This window comes from Trachypithecus francoisi, unplaced genomic scaffold, assembly GCF_009764315.1.
Source record: "Trachypithecus francoisi isolate TF-2019V2 unplaced genomic scaffold, Tfra_2.0 Lachesis_group11, whole genome shotgun sequence".
Classification (NCBI taxonomy): Eukaryota; Metazoa; Chordata; class Mammalia; order Primates; family Cercopithecidae; genus Trachypithecus; species Trachypithecus francoisi.
In genome coordinates, this window is record NW_022681456.1 from 23,597,357 (window position 1) to 23,619,165 (window position 21,809).

Here is a 21,809-nt window from a genome sequence, read left to right on the forward strand (position 1 = left end):
GTTCAAAATGTATCACCATTTTAAAGGTGAGGAACCTGAGGCTCAGAGAGATTAAGTAATTTGCTGAAGGTCACACAGTTGGGAGAGGCAGTGCTATGATTTGAACCCCAGTGACCCCAAAGTCCATGTTCCTTGGCCAGAGGTCTTTTACAGGGATGGGATCAGGAAATGTTTGTTGATTGACTGATTGACTGAAAGAATGAATGAGTGAAAGAATGATTTAATAAATGAATGGCCAGATCTAGGATGTCTATCGGGGTGGCAGAGAAGCCTCCAAGTCCAACCCAAGCCACCCCCAGACCTTCCTCCTGACCTCCCACAGGGCCTTCTATCTCTTGGCTCATCCGGGAGTGTTGGTGCATGGCCATCTGGTAGGGCAGAGCAAGGGTAGGGGCTGGACTTCCCCAGCCTCTCTCCTACTCCGAAAGGCTCACACTCTTTGTGACTTATTATTTGACTTTACAAGCCCCTTGGCTTTTATGAGGGTTATTTATAAAGCTCTGGGCTTTGATCCTCAGCATGAAAAAAGCCAACTCCTGTGTCTGAAAATGTCACAGGGATTAGGGGAGCCTTTGAAGTCCTCTCCTGGCAGTCAGCGCCTGCCCAGCTTCCCCTCCAAAGGGCCTCCAAGCCTGGAAGCCCTGGCCAGGGCCTAGGGGCCCTCCTCTGGGTGGAAGCATCCCCAGTCCAGGTGAGTGACAGATGGGGGCCTCCTACCCTTGCAACACTCCTCCCAGATGGGCACATTTCCCAGCCCCAGGCACAAACAGGACCTCCCTTGTCTCCAGATGTTGACAACATCTGTCTCTCGTGTTTATGGACAGCCAGAGGCTGCTATCTTGTGTCCCTGAGCCCAGCAGTAGGGACTTTGGGGGTGCTAAACATGGATTATTATTACCATTTTATTGGTAGAGAAAGCGACAGGAAATATAAATAGGAAGGTAGGAGGAATAGCACTTAGCGAGGCAGGTGGCTGGTTCTCCTGAGTCCGTCTACTGCCTTCCGTCTTCCCAGTCCTGGGGTCCAACATTCCACCCTGCAGGTAGGGAGGGACTCCTTCATTCCTCCTCCCGTAGTCAGGTCGTAGCTGGAGGGGTTTGGGCTAACTCATGGCGGTGGGGTGGGGGCAGCGGAGAGATGGATCCAAGTAGATAGTCCAGAGAAGCAGTAGTGTTTCCTGCAACCTGCAATGCCCCAGTGGTGTGAGACCGGAGGGGGTGACAGGATGACCTTGTCCATCTCCTCCTCCTTTTTTTTCCTTCGAGACAGTGTCTCACTCTGTCGCCCAGGCTGGAGTGCAGTGCCATGATCTTGGCTCACTGCACCTCCACCTCCCGTGTTCAAGTGATCCTCCCGCCTCAGCCTCCCAAGTAACTGGGATTACAAGAGTGAGACACCATGCCTGGCTAATTTTTGTATTTTTATTTTATTTTATTTATTTTTTGAGACAGAGTCTCGCTCTGTCACCCAGGCTGGAGTGCAGTGGTGTGATCTCGGCTTACTACAAGCTCCACCTCCCGGGTTCATGCCATTCTCCTGCCTCAGCCTCCCGAGTAGCTAGGACTACAGGTTCCCGCCAGCACATCCAGCTAATTTTCTGTATTTTTAGTGGAGACGGGGTTTCACTATGTTAGCCAGGATGGTCTTGATCTCCTGACCTCGTGATCCGCCTGCCTTGGCCTCCCAAAGTGCTGGGATTACAGGCATGAGTAACCGTGTCTGGGTAATTTTTGTATTTTTGGTAGAGACAGGGTTTCACGATATTGGCCAGGCTGGTCTCAAACTCACGACCTCAAGTGATCCGCCCACCTTGGCCTCTTAAAATGCTGGGATTACAAGTGTGAGCCATCATGCCTGCCTCCCTTTTTTTTGAGACAGGGGCTTGCTCTGTTGTCCAGGCTGGAGTACAGTGGCACAATCACTGCTCACTGCAGCCTTGACCTCCTGGGTTCAAGCGATCCTCCCACCTCGGCCTCCTGAGTAGCTGGGACCACAGGCACACACCACTATGCCCAGAGAATTAAGAAAATCTTTTTTTGTAGAGACGGGGGCAGGGAGGGTCTCACTATGTTGCCCAAAGTGGTCTTGAACATCTGGCCTCAAGTGATCCTCCTGCCTTGGCCTCCCAAAGTGCTGGGATTACAAGTGTGAGCCAGCATACCCGGCCTCCATCTCCATTTTTACATAAACAGTGGTCCAAGTGCTTCTAGGATGTTTTCTCCCTCACCCCTTGATCTTGGAGGGCTTCCAGCATCTCAGTAGCCAAATACAGGGGAGGAGGTGAATTCTCAGTTTATCCCCCTCTGAGTTTCCTTCCCCTGCAAAACAGGGAGCCTCATACGATGCCAGGCTGTGTGGGGATTAAACGAGGAAATTCCCTTAGAGGAGCCTGAAGTCCCTCCTGCCCTCCTCTCTGGGCTCAACTTTCTTTCTCAGGACCAAGGCAATAAAGGAGGCAAAGCTGGGGCCCCAGCAGAGAGGAAAATTTGGGGAAATGTTCTACATAGTGATTGTGTTGTTGTTTATATGACTGTATGCATTTGTGAAAACTCATCAAACTATACACTTAAAATCAGTGAATTTTGTTGTATGTAAATTATACTTCAAAAGCCAAAATTATAAAAGAAAATATGCAGACAGAAAACAATTAGTCACAGGGAAGCATAGAAGATAAAAAAGTAAAACTCCCTTCGACCTTCATTTCTACTCCCCAGAAGCAACAAGGCATTCATTCATTCATTCATTCAGTCATTAGTCAGTTGGTCACTCAGCTATTTATTGACTGTTTACTATGTGTCATACACCATGGTAGCTGCTTTTAACAATTGCGTGCATGTGTGTTAACTCTCTGTCAACGTTTTCTGGATACACCCTGTTTCTCAGTGGATGTGAGCATACAACAATCTAATTTGTGCGTTTTTTTCCTGCACCCGGCAGCTCAGCCTAGAGGGAGTTCTGTGTGAGCGCGTCCACGTCTCCCTCATGCTTTTTAAAGGTGATAGAGGATCCGATGAATGAACAGCCAAATGTATTAAACCTGTCCTCTCTTGGCAGACATGCAGGTTGCTTCTCTGTTTCCTTTTCTATCACACACAGCACCACAGTGAACATCCTTGTTCACGCAGTCACCTTGTTCATTGGGTGGGCTGATTCATATGGTTAATTCCTGTGACTTGAAGACCTTTTATATTTCAAAATTGGATACATTTCAAAATTTAAATCTCTTGCCATGCTAGGTGTGTTTCCAGTCCTGTCAGAACATGGACCCTGATCCCCACTCAGGCTGACAAGCCACACAGTCTTGTTTCTGCCAATTCCTCCACCTTCATCTCACTCTGCATTCCAGGCCACACCCCCCCCCTCCTACCACAGGACCTTGGCACCTGCTAGGTCACATGCCTGCAAAGCTTCTCAGCTCCTTAACCTGGCTAAACTCCCCCTCATCCTTCAGAGTTCATCCTATAAGGAGCACCCCTTCCTCAAGGGAGCCTTCCTGCGTTGCTCTGACTGGGCGGGTCTGGGCTACAGCTCTCAGAGGCCCTGTTCTTGCTCCTTCAGAGCACTGATCTTCATTGGTAAAGACATGTGGGGTGTTTTTTTTTCTTGGCTGGGGGTTTCCCACTGGACTGTGAGCTCCACAGAGCAGAGATGGTTTGGACCCTGAGACAAGAATTGGTGTACAAATGATGGTTTAAGCCAGTGATCCCAAGGGAGATGAGGAAGGGTGTGGGGAAAACAGGATAGGGAAGGGAAGGAAGCCAGGCAGGGTGCAACCTCAGGACAAGACTCATGGTCCTACATGGGAGCTCTGGAGTGTGAGTTGCATGGCAGGGTTATCTTGCTCTGAGGCAAGGAAGCTGGACTTTCATGCTCACTGTCAGTCATTGACTAAGAACTGTCCTAGCAGAGAGGCGAAGGGAGAGACCCCTTGGGTCTCTGCACATGGCAGAAGAGTGGCTCCAGAAGCCCAGAGATAGTCCTTTGAGGAAGAGTCGCAAGTGTAGGCAGATGAAGGACAGCACACGGAAGCCGGCAGAGTGGTGCCGAGCAAGAGACAAAAGGATCCCACGGGCTCTGAGTGGGTCGTTGCTAGCGCCCACTGCAGGTGGCGTCTGTCTTCTTCACTTTCCCAAGCTCCCAGCATAGTGCTTGATGCAGAGCATGCATTCAAGAAAGATTTTGAATAACTCAGTCAATAAAGAATGAAGCTGAGCGTAACGAGGGCATTCCAGGAGGAGGAATGGCATAGGCGAAGGCTCAGAGGTAGTACCAGGCAGTGGTGCTTGTGCCACCTCAGTGAAACCCAATTACTACGATTTCAGGAATTTTATGAGCTAGTTGTTAAACACAGTATCTGATACCTGCTGGTGTACTGCAATTCAATCCAATTTGGATGCTGACCACCCAGAGTTAGCATCTGAGTCCTAACAATACTGCCCTCCTTTCAGATGTCAGCTGCAAGATCAGGGATCCCCAGGCCACGTGCACATATGACCAATCAGCCACAAATTCAGGAGTTTCCATGGCCCCCCTCATATTTGATATCTTACTAAACTGGCTCACAGAACTCAGAAGAGCACTATATTTACAATTACAGTTTTATTATAAAGGATAAAATTGGGACCAGCCAAATAAAGAGACACATACGGTGAGATCTGGGAGCTTCCTGACCTCAGAGCTTCTCTCCCTGTGGGATTATGGCATATCACCCTACCAGCACATCAGTGTGCTCACCAGCCAGGATGCTCTACTGAGTTTTGGTGTCAAGAGTTTTTATTGTGGGTGCATTATGTAGGCATGATTGAATAATGGCCATATGACTGAAGTCAATCTACAGACGTCTGCCCTGCCTGGAGGCTAGAAGACTCAAAGAGCTTCTAATCACATGGTTCGTTTTTCTGGTGGCCAGCCCCATCCTGAGTCATTTCAGCTCTTAGTATAAACTCAGGTGTGATCCAAAGGGCTTATAGGCCAGGTGCAGTGGCTCATGCCTATAATCCCGGCACTTTGGGAAGTCAAGGTGAGAGGATTGCTTGAGCCCAGGAGTTCGACACCAAAACCTGGGCAAAATAGTGAGACCCTGTCTCAAGAGATAATAAAAAAAAGTACCTGGGTGTGGTGGTGTGTGTCTGTAGTCCTAGCTACTCAGGAGGCTGAGGCAGAAGGATCACTTGAGTCTGGGACATTGAGGCTGCAGCAAGTCGTGATCATGTCGCTGCACCCCAGTCTGGGTGACAGAGCAAGATCCCATCTCACAACAAACAGGCCAGGCATGGTGGCTAACATCTGTAATCCCAGCACTTTGGGAGGCCGAGGCAGGCAGATCACTTGAGGTCAGGAGATCAAGACCATCCTGTCTAACACAGTGAAACCCTGTTTCTACTAAAAATACAAAAAATTAGCTGAGTGTGGTGGCAGGGGCCTGTAGTCTCAGCTACTTGGGAGCCAAGATGGCACCACTGCACTCCAACCTGGGCGACAGAGCAAGACTCTGTCTCAAAAAAAAAAAAAATTATCTGGGCATGGTGGTGGGCGCCTGTAATCCCAGCTACTTGGGAGGCTGAGGCAGGAAAATTGCTTGAACCTGGGAGGCAGAGGTTGCAGTGAGCCAAGATCGCACCACTGCACTCTAGTCTGAGTGGCAGAGCAAAACTCCATCTCAAACAGACAAGCCACAGGGCTCATAAATAACAAAGTCACTCCTATTACTCTGAGAAATTCCAAGGATTTAGAGTCTCCCTCCCAGGAATAAGAGACAAAAGTCAGTCAAATTCTTCCTTACACAACATTTGGTGATCATTAAAATTTAAATTATATAAATGTATAGCTAAATCCATTCATATTAAAACAGTATTAATACTCAAAACTCATCAATCCTTAGTGCTTTACTACATCTTGCTATTATCTGTATAATATATATTCAGTAGATGCAAATAATTTTTTGAGGTCATTTCCACCTATTGAATCTATACGGTGGAGATAACCATATAATGGTATTTGCCCATCTCTCCCCCTCTCTGCATTTACTAACATCATGTTCGTAGTTTGAAATTAGAGTATTTACACCACAGAAATTGGCAAGTGATACAAATGAGGGCTTAGCTTTTTGTTTTGTTGACAGTCCAAACTTAGAAAGTAATGCAGAAAATGACCAGGCGCAGTGGCTCACACCTGTAATCCCAGAACTTTGGGAGGCCAAGGTGGGCAGACTGCCTGAGGTCAGGAGTTTGAGACCAGTCTGGCCAATATGGTGAAACCCTGTCTCTACTAAAAATACAAAAATTAGCTGGGCATGGTGGCGCATGCCGGTAGTCCCAGCTACTTGGGAGGCTGAGGCAGGAGAATCGCTTAAATTTGGGAGACAGAGACAGAGATTGCAGTGAACTGAGATCGCACCAGCTTGGGCAACAGAGCAAGACTCTGTCTCAAATGAAAACAAAAAGGCTGGGCATGGTGGCTCACACCTGTAATCCTAGCACTTTGGGAGGCCTGAGGCAGGGGGATCACCAGGTCAGGAGATCCAGACGATCCTGGCTAACACAGTGAAACCCCGTCTCTACTAAAAATACAAAAAATTAGCTGGGCGTGGTGGCATGTGCCCGTAGTCCCAGCTACTTGATAGGCTGAGGTAGGAGAATTGCTTGAACCTGGGAGGCGGAGGTTGCAGTGAGCTGAGATCGCACCACTGCACTCCAGCCTAGGCAACAAAGTGAGACTCTGTCTCAAAAAAAAAAAAAAAAAAAAAGAACAAAGAAAAAAAGAAATACAGAATATGTTAATAACACAGATTAAACTTAGATGTGCTTGTAGACTGTTTGCTTTAGAGATAGGATCTTAATCTGTCTCCCAGATTGGAATGCAGTGGCGTGATCATAGTTCACTGCAGCCTCCGACTCCTGGGCTCAAACGATCCTCCCTCCTCAGTCTTCCAAGTAGCTAGGACTTACAGGCATGTACCGCCGTCCCTGGTTAATTTTTAAAATATTTTTTGTAGAGATGGGGTCTTGCTACATTGCCCAGGCTGCTTTCGAACTCCTGGCCTCAAGTGATCCCCGCCTCCCAAAGTGCTGGTATTACAGGTATGAGCCACTGCACCCGGCCTGTACGTTGTGTTTATAGTCATTGCAAGTGAATAGCATAAAAATTTGAGAAAATGTTCTTCCTGTACTCAAAAATTATTATGCAATTCAACAAAAAAGTTGCTCACATCATTGTTGAATGAGTGAAGTTCTGAAATGCAATTTCATTGTTTCACTTTCAGCTTACCCTTTAACATGTAAATGAAAATACCAACCAATATTCATGCCTGAACTACATTTACTCATCAATTTTAACCATAGATTGGCTACTAATACCAGAATTTGGCAAAAATCCATGAAAGCATTTTATGAGAATCAATTGACTCTACAGAATCTACAATAAAAGGCTATCGTGCATTTTACTATTGTTTTAAAATTGTGTGCTAGGACAGGCACAGTGGCTCACGTCTGTAATCCCAGCACTTTGGGAGGCTGAGGCAGGAAGATCGTGTGAGGCCAAGAGTTTGAGACCAGCCTGGGCAACATAGTAAGACCCTGTCTCTACAAAAAAAACAAAAATAAAAAATTGACCAGGCGTGGTGGCACATGCCTGTGGTCCCAGCTACTCAGGAGGCTGAAGTGGGAGACCACTTGAGCTCAGAAGGTCGAGGCTGCAGTGAGCCCTGATTGTACCACTGCACTCTAGCCTAGGCAACAGAGGGAGACCTTGTCTCAAAAAAAAAAAAAAAAATTGTGTGCTACACATCTGTTATATCAATAAAGTTTATAATAAACTTATGCACACATGCACACATATCATGCACACACCTTTTTCCCCCAGAGTGCTGAGACTAGACCACGGTCACTGGGTGGTTTGGATGGAGCAGAAGAAGCAGGGTACCTGAGGAGCTAAAACTGGAGATGAAGCTCAGAGTCTGAATGCCAGGCTCAGAGAGGGAGATAATTTGCTCTGAGATACACAGACAGGAAGTGGCAGACCTGAGTTACTCAGAGGGTTGCTAAGGGGCCCTCCCTCTGTCCTGGGTCCTCTGCTTCCCCCTTTCTGCTAGGGCTCCAGCCCACCTGTCTTAGAGGCAAGCTGGGGGTTGCTTGGGTGTGGAAAGTTAGCCCAGCCCAGCACTGGAATCCCACAGCAGAGTCATTTGTCAGGTCTCTGAGTGCCAATTAGTAGGGCATGAGCCTGATTACTCATTGTGGCATGGCAGATTTCAGAGAATTAATCAGGCCAGAGGCAGTGGCAGGGAGGGGGAGGATGAGAAGAGGAGGAGAGAGGACAGGATGGGTGCTGAGTGGTGGGGGTCCCAGGCAATCAGTCCTTATAAGTGATCATAGGGCTGGCCTGGGGAGGATGCTCCTGGGAGATGCCAGTCACGGGAGGGATTTTCTAGGGACCAGGAGGGCCTGCCCACCCTTTCCTGAAAAGATGCCACTGGTTTGTAGATTATTACCGTGGCTAGGAAAATGACCATAGGCCTGAAGTCTCTATGTTTCTCTGCTAGGGGGCTCTGCCTCCCATGCCTGAGGGTCATGTGTTAGCAGGGGGTTGGGAGATGGGGGCCAGGTAGGGTGGGAGGGCACTCTAGGAACACCTGAGCAGAGTAAATGATGTCCCAAGCCCTGCCCCTCCTCCTTGGCCCTGGCTTACTTTGGAGAGTGTCAGGAACTGTCTTCCGCCTGTTGAGGCTGGGCTGGCTCCTCAGGGTAGGTAGGTCCCGGGACCCCATCTTGAAAGTGTCATTGTAGAAGCTAGGCAGAGAGTCTCAGCTCAAGCCAATATGCTCACCTTTTAAAGATGTGTTTCATGGCCGGGTGTAGTGGTTCATGCCTGTAATCCCAGCACTTTGGGAGGCTAAGGCAGGAGGATCATTTGAGCTCAGTAGTTCAAGACCAGCCTGGGCAACATAGTGAGACCTCCATTTCTACAAAAGATTTTAAAAATTAGCTGGGTGTGGTGGTGCCTGCCTATAGTCCCATTTACTTAGGATGAAGTGGGAGGATTGCTTGAGCCTGGAAGGTCAAAGCTGCAGTCAGCTATGATCATACCACAGCACTCCAGCCTGGGCAACAGAGTGAGACCCTGTCTCAAAACCAACCAACCAACCAACCAACCCAAAAAATGTGTTTCCACCAGAATTGCAAGGAGCCTTTCTGGGGGCTTTATTGAAATTATAAAAAATGGTACTCACTCTGGGCTGACCCGTTAGGAAAAAGCCCCATTCTGGGGCAATAATTTATCCCCAGAAAAGAAAGGCAACTCTTTCTCTAGGCTGTTGAAGGCCCTTAGGACAGGCCTAGGCTAGTGGGCCTCGAGCTAAATTTCAGACGCATTTCACTCCCAATGCCACTTCCTCAACCACGTGTCCCTGGGCAGGGCACAACCTGAACAACGGTACCTTGCAGGCCTGTTCCCATCTTCAGACCCCCACGGATTTCCTGGGCCCGCTGTGGCACTATGGAAAGAGCACATGCTCTGGAATCAACCAGCACTGGGCCCAAATCCCAGCACTGCCTCTAGCTCTAAGTGAGCCCTCCCACTCCCCTCTCTGGGCCTCAGTTTCCTCAGCTTTAGAATGGGGATAATCATCCCAGGATTCAGGGCCAATGAAAGAAGATCACAGGTGCAGGTACTTACAGCTCCTCATAAGTTTTCAATACACTATTTGGAGTTTGTTTGTTTTGAGACAGGGTCTCACTCTGTCACCCAGGCTGCAGTGCCATGGTGCGGTCATAGCTCACTGCAGCCTCAAACTCCTGGGCTCAAGCATTCCTCCTGCCTCAGCCTCCTGAGAAGCTGGGACTACAGGCACACACCACTATGTCCAGCTAAGTTTTTATTTTGTGTAGAGATGAGGTCTTGCTTTGTTGTCCAGACTGGTCTTGAACTCTTGGCCTTAAGTGATCCTCCCACCTCAGCCTCCCAAAGCAGTGAGATTACAGGCGTGAGCCACTGCGCCTGATCTCAATACACTCTTGGACCTTTATTTCCTGATACCAGCCCAGATCAAGGCTACACCCTTCTAAGAACCAGGTCTGCTCATCTCCCTCGCTGTGGCAAAGGAAGAACCCAGCCAGGTTGGGACCTGATGACGCTTGAGGCTGGCAGATGACCTGAGGACTGGGCCCGGAGTCTGGGGTTAGGGCAGCACAGGACAGGAGGGTCAGACCCACCCCTCAGGGCAGTGACTGCTGGCTTCTTGGGGTCCTGGGTCCCTTTGGGTACTTGAGAGAAGCTATGGACTCTCTACCTAGAAAAATGCATTTATACACTTAATATTGCCTATTGTTTCAGGGGTTCATGAGCACAGTAAAATCTAGCCATGGACCCCCAAGAATGTCACTCTAGAAGCATCAGGCTCGGCTCTCCCACATGGGGGCCATTAGCACACTGGATTGTTCCAAGACAAGGAGAGAAAACAAAGGCAGAAAGGAGACTGGCAACTATAATACTAATCTGACTTTACATGCATTACCTCATCTAAGGCTCTCAGCAACGTCATGGAGCCGTGACTATTTCCACATTCCAGATGAGGACATGGAGAACCAGAGAAGCTTGGAGACTTGTTCAAGGTCACACAGCTAACCAGCGACAAGCCAGGACTTGAGTCTTGATGATCTGATTTCAAAGCTCATTCTACTAGGTTTGGCTGAGGCCTTTTCCTGGTGTGCAGATGCCCTGGTTAGGCCTTTCCAGGGAGGAAGAAGGGAGTGAAAGACTTGGTTTCTCTGGTCCAATCCTGGATACTAGGAACGTTAACTGCCCTGTGTCCATTGCCTCCCACACCCTCCTGTTGCTCCCAGGGCTGCTAGAGTCTTATTTGCCACTCCTGCTGCCACCTGAAGACAACCATCCTCCACCCACCAGATGATCCAAGCAGGGTCCCTGGATCAAGTCAGATCAACTTATTCCTTCCCCAGGAGAACTGCCCACCCAGTGCCACAAACTGATGGAGCCCTTGCTGGTTGTTGAGGGTTGACATGAGGAAGAACCACATGTAGAATGCAAAACAGCAATAAAGAAACTGAACCGGCCGGGCGCGGTGGCTCAAGCCTGTAATCCCAGCACTTTGGGAGGCCGAGACGGGCGGATCACGAGGTCAGGAGATCGAGACCATCCTGGCTAACATGGTGAAACCCCGTCTCTACTAAAAATACAAAAAACTAGCCGGGCGAGGTGGCGGGCGCCTGTAGTCCCAGCTACTTGGGAGGCTGAGGCAGGAGAATGGCGTGAACCCGGAGGCGGAGCTTGCAGTGAGCCGAGATTGCGCCACTGCACTCCAGCCTGGGCGACAGAGCGAGACTCCACCTTAAAAAAAAAAAAAAAAAAAAAAAAAGAAACTGAACCATGATGTTGTTCAGGGTCATTCTACGTCACATGGAGGCTCAAATGGCCCAGGGGACGTATCCCTCTCGGGATTCAGCATGCAGAAAAGTCTCTCTCTCTAGAAAACCTAGACTTTATTACACTTTCCTTAAACGTTGCTTTTGGAAGACCATGAGAACTAAGAAAACAAACTCATTTGCCTTTTTGCCATGGCTGCTAGGAAGTTCAGGACCAGGTTTAGATTTCAATTGCCATTATTGCCTTAACCTAGATTTTCTGATATAATTTGACTTTGTCTATACTGATAGGAAAAAAACATTCTTTTTTTAATGTGGCTTTTAAACAATTTTAAGGGAATATGTTGACCTTGCAAGACTATGAAAAACAAAGACAGGGCGGTCAGAGAATAGTCTTTTTCTGCATATTCCCCATTCCTCCATCCAATAGTATACCTCATTGCCTCTGATGTGAGAGCCTGGATACCGCTCTGCTCCCAACTCTTTATACTTAATTCTCTTGTATTTTATTTCTTTTTTTTTTTTTTTTTCAGACGGAGTCTGCTCTGTCACCCAGGTTGGAGTGCAGTGGCGGGATCTCGGTTCACTGCAAACTCTGCCTCCCGCCATTCTCTTGCCTCAGTCTCCCGAGCAGCTGGGACTACCTCAGCTGCTCCTGCCTCATGCCATTCTCCTCCCTCAGCCTCCTGAGCAGCTGGGACTACAGGTGCCCGCCACCAACACCAGGCTAATTTTTTTGTATTTTTAGAAGAGACGGGGTTTCACTGTGTTAGCCAGGATAGTCTCGATCTCCTTACCTTGTGATCCTTCCACCTTGGCCTCCCAAAGTGCTGGGATTACAAGTGTGAGCCACCGCGCCTGGCCTTTTATTTCTCATTTTAATGGCATAACTAGGCAGGGATTTTTAAAATGTCAACTACTTCAAATCATATTTTTGGAAGCAACACAGGTAGCTATATAAAACACTATAAACTGGGTGCGGTGGCTCATGCCTGTAATCCCAGAACTTTGGGAGGCTGAGGTGGGCAGATCACTTGAGGTCAGGAGTTTGAGACCAGCCTGGCCAACATGTTGAATCTAAATATACAAAATTACTCTGCTAAAAATACAAAATTAGCCAGGCCTGGTAGTGCATGCCTGTAAATCCCAGCTACTCGGGAGGCTGAGACACGAGAATCACTTGAGCCTGAGAGGTGGAGGTTGCAGTGAGCCGAGATCGTGCAACTACACCCCAGCCTGGGCAACAGAGCAAGACTCCATCTCAAAAAGAAAAGAAAAAAAAAGAAAAAAGAAAAAACCAGCATAGATCTTTAAATGCACACACACATACACATGCGCATCTGGTCTGAACACCCCTTGGCTCTTTGTTTCCAGGGACTCTGTTCTATTTCAGCTGGGAGCATTCTGCAGCCTGGTGCTGGATGAAAAGATATAGCAAGTCCTATAATGTTGCCTCTCTCTTCCCCAGGTCACTGAAGATCTTTGTCATCTTCCCACTGACCTGGTGGGGCCCAGCAAAGGGAATGAGAAGTGATGATAAGCCATTGTGAGGAATCTGGGGAGTAAAGAGACTTAGATCTTAGCTCCAATTCCAGCTCCATCATTTTTTCCTGCTGGGGGACTTTGTCCAAGTTTCTTGACTTCTCTGGTCTTCAGTTTCTTCCTTTGAATAATGGGGAGAAATAATAATGCCTACCACATAGACTGTTGTGAGGATGGCAGAGCATGCAAAGTGCCTGCCATGAGTTAGGGTATAATAAATGGTCATTACTTTCACTGCCTCTGTCAGCAGTGACCAATTATCTCAAGCCCTAACTCTGGAAGCTTGTGGGTAATAGAAGCGTGGGATATTATTAGTACTAAAAAAGAAAACTATCAAAACCAGAAGTCAGGGGCCAGGCACAGTGGCTCACGCCTGTAACCCCAGCACTTTGGGAGGCCGAGGCGGGCAGATCACCTGAGGTCAGGAGTTCGAGACCAGCCTGGCCAACATGGCAAAACCCCATCTCTACTAAAAATACAAAAATGAGCCAGGCCTGATGGCACACACCTGTAGTCCCAGATACTCAGGAGGCTGAGGTAGGAGAATTGCTTGAACCTGGAAGATGGAGGTTGCAGTGAGCCGAGATCACACAACTACATTCCATTCTGGGTGACAGAGCAAGACTCCATCTCAAAACAACAACAACAAAAACCTGGAAGTCAACATCTATCAACCCATTCACCTTCCAATCTACCAATTCATCCATCCATCCTTCTGTCTGTCTGCCCGTCCATCCATCCATCCATCCATCCATCCATCCATCCATCCATCCATCCATTTATCTACCTGTCAACCCATCTATGTATCCAGTCATCCGCCTATCAACTCATTTATCCATCTATTCATTCACCTACCAACCCAACTATTTATCCATTCGTCCACCTGCCAACTCACTCATTCATGCATCCATCTACCAACCACACAGAACAGACACCTTCTGCCTGTTCATCTTTCCATGTTTCTATCTATCCATTTACATAACCATCCACTTACCCATCCATTCATCCATCCATCCATCCATCCATCCATCCATCCATCCATCTATCCATCCATCCATTCACCCTTTCACTCACCCGTCCATCCATCTATCTATCCTTCCACCTATCCAACTACTTTTCCTTGGCACCTTCTCTGTACTAATTTCTAGACAGAAAGAGGAGGATAAAACATGATCTTTGCCCTTAAGAGCTCCTGGTTTGATGATTTTCTCATATGTGTCCTTTACCTGCCCCTCCTCCCCTGCCCCCAGACCAGGGTTCCAGGAAAAAAAAAATGTGGGAAATGTTGCCTATTAGACCTTCCTCTAAGTGATTCACTACTCACATTATTAGCACATTAAAAGATTTGGGCCAGGCATGGTGGCTCACACCTATAATTTCAACTCTTTGGGAGGCCAAGACTGGATGATCATTTGAGGCCAGGAGTTCAAGACCAACAAGACCACCCCCTCATCTCTGGAAAAAAAAAAAAAAAATTAGCTGGGCATGGTGATGCATGCCTGTAGTCTTAGCTACTTGAGAGCTGAGGCAAGAGGATTCCTTGAGCCTGAGAGGTCAATGCTGCAGTGAGCTCTGATTGCACAACAGCACTCAGCCTGGGCAACAGAGCAAGATGCTATCTTCCAAAAAAAAAAAAGTCTGACCAGTCAGTGCAGTCAAGATCTCTTTCCAATCCTTTTCCACCATTACCCAAATGACTTGCCTCCAAAATCTATTTTGAGGGGATTGCCTATTAAAATACCACGGAATAAGATTGCCTTAGAACAGATTTTTTGGTAATTACTGGTGAACCAAGGAAGAAAGAGCCAAGTGTCATTTAAAAAGCACACAGTGGCACTGGATCGTGACTCAAAGTATGAAACAAATATCCATGAGTCCACACTAATAAAAATAAATGATTGAATAAACAAAGAAGAGAACATACAAATCTCCTTTGCAGAATAATTCTGAATAATTTATGTAAATACTCTGCCCTCAAGGAGGTGCTGCGTAACTTCCCACTCCTGAAGTTTGGGATGCATTTAGTGACTTCCTTCTGAAGAGTACAATATGGAAAGGAGGAAACACGAAAGTAACATTACAGGCTTATACCTGTAATCTCAGCACTTTGGGAGGCTGAGGTGGGGGGACTGCTTGAGCCCAGGGGGTTGAGGCTGCCATGAGTTGTGATCATGCCACTGCTCTCCAGAGTAATATGACAGTGGAAAAGACTGACAAACACTAGCTCAGCCTCATGATAAAGGTTAAGATCAACAGTGATAGGTCATTTTTTTTTTTGATCTTGGAAGTCTGCCGAGAGTGGGGTTATTGGCACCAAACTCTGAAGAACTGGTAGAATGTGGATGGGGTTGGGAGCAGGGGATCAGCTTCCTCCAAAGCAGGTAGGTTTCTCCTTCTATCCTTTTTCTTCTTCTTCTTTTTTTTTTTTTTTTCCAGACAGAATCTTGCTCTGTCTCCCAAGCTGGAGTACAGTGATATAGTCTCAGGTCACTGCAATCTCCACCTCCTGGGTTTGAGTGATCCTGGTGCCTCAGCCTCCCGAGTAGCTGGGACCACAGGTGTGCGCCACCACACCCAGCTAATTTTTATAGTTTTAGTAGAGATGTGGTTTTGCCATGTTGGCCAGGCTGATCTCAAACTCCTGGGGTCAAGGGATCCTCCCACCTCAGTCTCCCAAAGTGCTGAGATTACAGGTGTGAGCAACTGCACGCGGCCCCTCATTCTATCCTTGACTCTTACCTATCCTTTGGTTCCAGATCAGGATAAAGGTCTGGGAGGAGATAGAGACCTCACAGACAGGTTCCTGGCTTCCCACCCCAGCTATGGTCCAGGCTTGCTCTCTATCTGCCAGGGTCTCTGGGCTAAGTAATCGCTAATTCCTTCCTGGTGAAGCACCTGTATCTGTAAGCAAATGAGCTGGCAGGTGGTGGCCCAGATAAAATATGACCTGCTCAGTGGGGGATTTGTTTACCAGTCGGGAAGCAGCCCATCCTGCTGCCTGCAGCCTGGAGGCCTCCCAGATAAAGCATAAATCACTGGTGTCCACTGGGCAGGTGGGAGGGCAGGAAGCACCGGGAAGAATGAATGCTCTCCTGCTCTGTCTCCAGACACAGCCCTATGGACACCTTTCTCCATGGCTTGTGGAAAAAAACCAGGACTGAAAATTAGGACACAAGGGGAATTCATCCTGGCTCCACCACAGACTTACTGTGGAACTTTGAGGAAGTTCCTTTCCCCCTCTGGGCCTTAGTTTTCAACTCTCTCAAATAGGATTACTTGTTCCTTTTTCTTCACAGGTTTGTTACAAAGAATCATAGGATAAACTGTATGGAAACATTTAACAATTGTTATTATCTCAATTATTACCATATCGTTACTATGTTGCTCCCATGGAAACCCCATTAAGTAGAGCTCAGGGGCTGGTAACTTTCCGGTGGGCTGGCAGCTTTAGAGAATTACCTTCAAGGCTATAGATTCTATTGTCAGAAAACTGATCAAAGAATTTTCCAAAGAAGCAACATGATATATGGAAAAGCCCAGGTTCTGAAGGCATCAGACCTTGGTTTGAATCCTACATCTGCCACTTATTAACTGAAGGGACTTGGACAAGCGACCTTTCCCCTCTGAACCTCAGTAAAGCAAGGTGAATATAATTGTTTAGCTGTTGTTATGAGGTTTAAAGAAGATGACATTCTAGAGCACCTGGCACATAAGTAGCTGTCTGGTAAAGGTTAGTTTGTCCCTCACAGAAAGTTTGCTGCTGAACTAGGTTTATAAATCAGATTTCCTAACTTTTTACTCAGTTCTTTGCTGAGACCTCAGAAAGCCTTGGAGAATCGCCAGGTCTCTGTGAGTTGAATCATTTCCCCCACCCCTAGTCCGCCACCAGGAGGCTTATGCAACCTGGACCTGGAAGAAGACCCCTTGGGAAGTGCTGTATCCCGGGGGCTGCGGGGACTGCATGATGAAGACAGAGCCATTTGCTAATACCATGTGGCTGCTGTGACAGTCTGTTAATGCCATTTACAACGTGCTGTAATTATGTCTCACACATGCTGGCCGCCCAGCCAGCAGGAACGTTCCCTAGGAGGGGCCTAGGAAAGATTCCTTTAGCAGGATTGGGGGCTGGGCTTCCATAGGAGTGTGAGGACTGGGGGGCTGGCGGCCACTGTGAAGGAGAAAAAAATCTTCCCCTTGATCTAGCAGAACCCGGAGAGGAAGGTGTCACGCATATCACTGTCTTCATGAAGGCCTCCTGGGGTTGTGCACTGTACAGCCTGCCCCGCCCTACTTGGCTGCTCTAGGCATCTGTGAAAGAGTTCACCCCTGCTTGGACCTGGGGTTTCCACCCTGAATTGCTATGAAACTTTGGACAAGCCATGGCCCCTACCTGGGCCTCAGTATTCCCTTCTATATAATAGGGATATGGGGAAAGATGAGAGAAATGTACTAGAGCAGTAGTTCTCAGCATTTTCTGTAGCATCTTCCTAGAAAAATGCCCATACATCCAATCAAAATGTAGCCTGATTTTCAGGGGCCTCATGGGCCACCAAAGTCTATCATGAAGCTCCAAGGACCCCAGGTCAAGAATCTTAGTCTAGATAATTTTATGGCATTATTACCGATATGTTTCAGCCTATTTCTTCATCTGGATTCTGAGGTTGCTGTCTGCCAGATGTTGCTGCCATGTTGTTGGGGGCATAGGTATTCACAACAGTTATCTGCTCATCCTGGATTGGGCTCCTTATCATAAAGTGTCCGGGTTTGTCTCTTAATGCTTTTTGCCCTAGATTTTATGGGCCAGCGCTAATTTCTGGCCCATTAAACTGGGCTGTCCAAACTCCGGCATTCCAGGATCCTTGATAATTGGTGATGGTCAAGATTCTTGAGGTCTGGTCAAAACAGCCCAGCTTGGGAATCAGAGAGGTCTAAGGAAGACTCTCTGTATAATTCCTTGTTGGCAAACCATTCAGCTTCCCTAAGCCTCAGTTTTCCCCTTCTAGGAAATGTGTTGCCATTAGGGTTAAATGAATGGATGTCCCCCAGGTGCCTAGCACAGAGTAAGCACTCAATACATGCTAATTTTTCTGCCACCTTCACCACCCTCCTTCACCCCCCTCCACACTGAGCTCACATTTTTCTTTCCCTTTCCTGGAGGGAGCTGAAAAGGAGTCTTGGGGAAAAGCTCTCAGGAATGGGGAAGCCTATTTCCAAGTCATTAGTCCCCCAGTGTCGGGCTGCAGGATGGATTTTGATCAAGAGCGGGGTGACATTTGGCAAAAGTTGCTGATGAGGGATTGAATGATTAATCGTCATGACAACCGGGCTGGAGTAATGACAGGGATGCAATGGCGCCCGACTTAAACACAAAGCGGCCCTGCGAGCCGGGGCGGTAAATTACTAGGCATGTCACTGCTGTGCTTTTGGAGAAAGCGGCCGTGCGTTCCTAATGAGAGGTTAACTGTGTCCCCAAAGTAATTACAGCCGATTGAAGAGGTGGCTGGTAATTAGAGGATTAGCGGTGATGAGGCTCACCTGCATGGTTGCCATAGTGATGCAGAGTGGGTGGGGTGGGGAGGCAAGGAGGGTCCAGACCCTTCCCCAAGGCAGGTGGCAGAGGCCTCTCTGATTGCGTCAGCCTTGGTATCTGCCACTGATGGGACAGGCCCTGGAGAACTAGTGGGCAAACTCTAAGGCTCTGCCTCTATGGCTGGGCCTCAGTCTCCCAATCTGTAAAAAAGGGCTTGAACCCATTCAAGAAGATGGAATATCAAAGCTGGAAATCTGGAATGTGCCGGCAGAGTCCAAATAGTCTTAATTTGCTATCCTCCCCCAAGCCTGACATTGCCAGAACCCAGGAAATCACATACAAATTCCACGTCTTGGTAAGTGACTCAGGTCAAGGATCTGGGTGTGAGTTTAGTTTCTTCACCTCTAAAATGGGGATAATAATGGTTCCCACTTCAAAGCGTTGTTTGGAGAATAAAATGAAATCACAAGTGCAGAGCACCTAGGACAGCACTTACCCCACTGCAAAAGCTCCAGAAATATTAGTGGCTACAATCACCTGTGCAATGACCTCCCTCTCTTCTCCACTGACCTGCGGTAGCTGGGAGCAGGGAGGGGATGGGAACTCAGCCTTTTCTTGGGGAATGAGCTGAGCCCTATACCATGCATGATAGATGACAGGGAACTCCAGGGGAAGGAAGTAGGCACCCACTTTTTGCTCACTTGCTGTGCTTCCTCAGTTGAGTCTCATTGCCTCTCTGAGCCTTCTAGTCCTGAGAACTCTGTTGGGAGAAAGAAATGACATGCTGGATTTGTAGAGCAATTACAATATGCCTGATCCTCACTAGGCACTTCATAGCTATGATTTAACTCGATCCTCCACATAACTCATAAAACACTATTTTGCCTATTTTTTTTTTTTTTTTTTTTTTTTAAGACACAGGGTTACACTCTGTCTGCCAGGCTGGAGTGCAGTGGTGCAATCATAGCTCACTGTATCACTGTAACCTAGAACTCCTGGGCTCAAGCGATCCTCCTGCCTCAGCCTCCAGTGTAGCTGGGACTATAGGTGTGCACCACCACACTGGCTACTTTTTAAATGTTTTTTGTAGAGATGAAGTCTCACTGTGTTGCCCAGGCTGGTCTCAAATGCTTGGCCTAGAGCAATCCTATCTCCTCCCAAAATACAATGATTACCTGCATGAGCCACTTTGCCTGGTCTATTTTGCCGATTTTTGAGAGGTGGCTCAGAGAGGTGAAGTCACTGGCCTAGAGGCACACAGCTGGAGCATGAGAGAGCTAAGACTTGAACCCAGGTCGGTCTAAATGCTTCACACTTTCTACCATACCAGGGGCCTCTTTTTGTTCCAGGAAGCCAGGTCCACCACTTCTATCTAAGGAGGTGGGCAGCCCCTCCATGGGCAGAGTTTGAGAGAGGGATCTCCCTGGGATTGTTCAGGGTTTTTATGACCTCACAAAGCCTGGGTGGTCTGTACTGACTGAGTAGGTGGCTGTCCTGGCCGCTGGTGGAGTCTCTTCAGGGTCTGGTGTGAGATGGTTGGGTTTGGGGGGACGACAGTGAAATCCCCCAACCAGTCCCTGACTTGGTTGCTGGCGATGCCTGGAGTCCAGGCACAGCCCTCAGTGAAGCCACCAAAAGCAGTGGCTTAATTATTCCATCCATAAATGATAAGCCCTGTTCATTTCCAGTCTTCATGACAAATTTATGGCCTTATTTAATGTGCTCACTGCCCGACCTTCCCTGGCATCGCAAGAAAATGGGGACCCCTTTCTGGAGGGCGCAGTGGGCGGTTCTTGCTACGGCAGCCTCTAGGCTGGGCACCTCTTCCTACTCCCCCACCCGCCAAACCCAGGAGCAATCAAGGCCTCTGATCCTAGGTCGGCCCTGCCTGTTGCAGTTTGCAAACCCATTTTCTCTGCTTGACTTCACTGACAAGACACAGGAGCATCAAAGTTAAGGGCAGAGACTCTGGAGTCAAGAGGACCCAGGTTCAAGTTCCAACTCTGTTATTTCTGACCTGTGTGTCCTTGAACACATTCCTTGCCTCAGCTTCCTACATATGAGGCTGAGATGAAACAGGTGGGAAGTGCTTCTACATAGTGAGTACTCAATACAGGGTAGTGCCTATTCCTGTTATGGGGTCTTCACATACAATGCATTTGATTTAATTTGTGTCTGTGTGTGTGGTGAGGAGCACTGCTCAGGACTTGGTGACCCTGAGATGGGTCACATCTTGAAGTAGGACACTCAGACTGAGCCAACATGCCCAGCTTCTGCTCTGTGCAGAAAAGGCTGCAAAAACACTGGCTGCAGGCCAGGCACGGTGGCTCACACCTGTAATCCCAGCAGTTTGGGAGGCCGAGGCAGGTGGATCACCTGATGTCAGGAGATTGAGACCATCTTGGCCAACATGGTGAAACCCCATCTCTACTAAAAATACAAAAAAAAAAAAAAAAAAAAGTGGCTGGGCATGGTGGCGTGTGCCTGTAGTCCCAGCTACTCTGGAGGCTGAGGCAGGAGAATGGCTTGAACCCAGGAGGCAGAGGTTGCAGTGAGCTGAGATCGTGCCACTGCACTCTAGCCTGGGAGACAGAGTGAGACTCTGTCTGAAAAAAAAAAAAAAATTGCTGGCTGCAGAAGCCCAGCCCCAGGTACCCAGGAGTCTAGGTTCCAATGTCCGTCCCACCTCCAGCTCTGGGCTGGCCTTGGTGACTCCAGCCTCACCCAGGGCCTCAATTTCCTCATCTGTCACTGGGTCCACCAGCACAACTCTTAGAGTTGCCACAGGCCAGAGATTCCAGCACAGGCAAAGAACGGCAGAATCAACTCTTGGGGGCCAGTTTCTGGAACCTACACAAGGACCCCCCAGTCTAGATGACTGACAAACTCTAAGAGATTGGGGGACGAAAACCACAGCCTCACAGGACCTTCGAGTTGGTGGGGGTCTCAGAGAACACTCCTTCCAGCCTGAGACTTCACAAATGAAGAAGCTCATCACAGCTGCCATGTATTAACTGCTTACTGTATACTAGGCACCACGACCAGAATTACCAAACATTGTCTATTCAGTCCTCAACACAATTAAACATGGGCCAGGTGCGGCTCGTCGTATTTTACAAAGAAAATGGAGGCTCAGAGAGGTAGGAGACTCAGGTAAGATCACACAGCACCGTCTCCTCCAAGTCCTGGCACTTCCCATGTGGCTGCATCACATGTGTTTGCATACGCATGCATGCATTCCCTTGTAGGCACATGTTTGTGTGAAGGTGCCTGTGCACATGTGAGCACGTAATTTGCATACTCATTTGCATGACAGTGCAGTCACTCCCGTCCACAAACAGCCCCTAGCAGGGCCCAGC

General features: G+C 48.1%; 2 long non-coding RNA genes across 3 annotated transcripts; both read right to left on the minus strand.

Annotated features, from left to right (window-relative positions):
* Window positions 1-958: 958 nt before the first annotated feature.
* Window positions 959-8,910, minus strand: LOC117090969. 2 transcript variants are annotated; one of them, XR_004440182.1, is made up of 3 exons: window positions 8,824-8,910; window positions 7,848-7,920; window positions 959-1,184 (listed from the first exon to the last, which is right to left on the minus strand). It is a non-coding gene; the product is annotated as an uncharacterized LOC117090969 (long non-coding RNA). The 2 variants fall into 2 exon arrangements; XR_004440181.1 differs by having other exon boundaries at window positions 8,686-8,880.
* Window positions 8,911-10,632: 1,722 nt separating this feature from the next.
* Window positions 10,633-19,826, minus strand: LOC117090968. Its single transcript, XR_004440180.1, has 4 exons — window positions 19,626-19,826; window positions 19,141-19,210; window positions 18,947-19,029; window positions 10,633-10,723 (listed from the first exon to the last, which is right to left on the minus strand). It is a non-coding gene; the product is annotated as an uncharacterized LOC117090968 (long non-coding RNA).
* Between the last annotated feature and the right edge of the window lie 1,983 nt (window positions 19,827-21,809).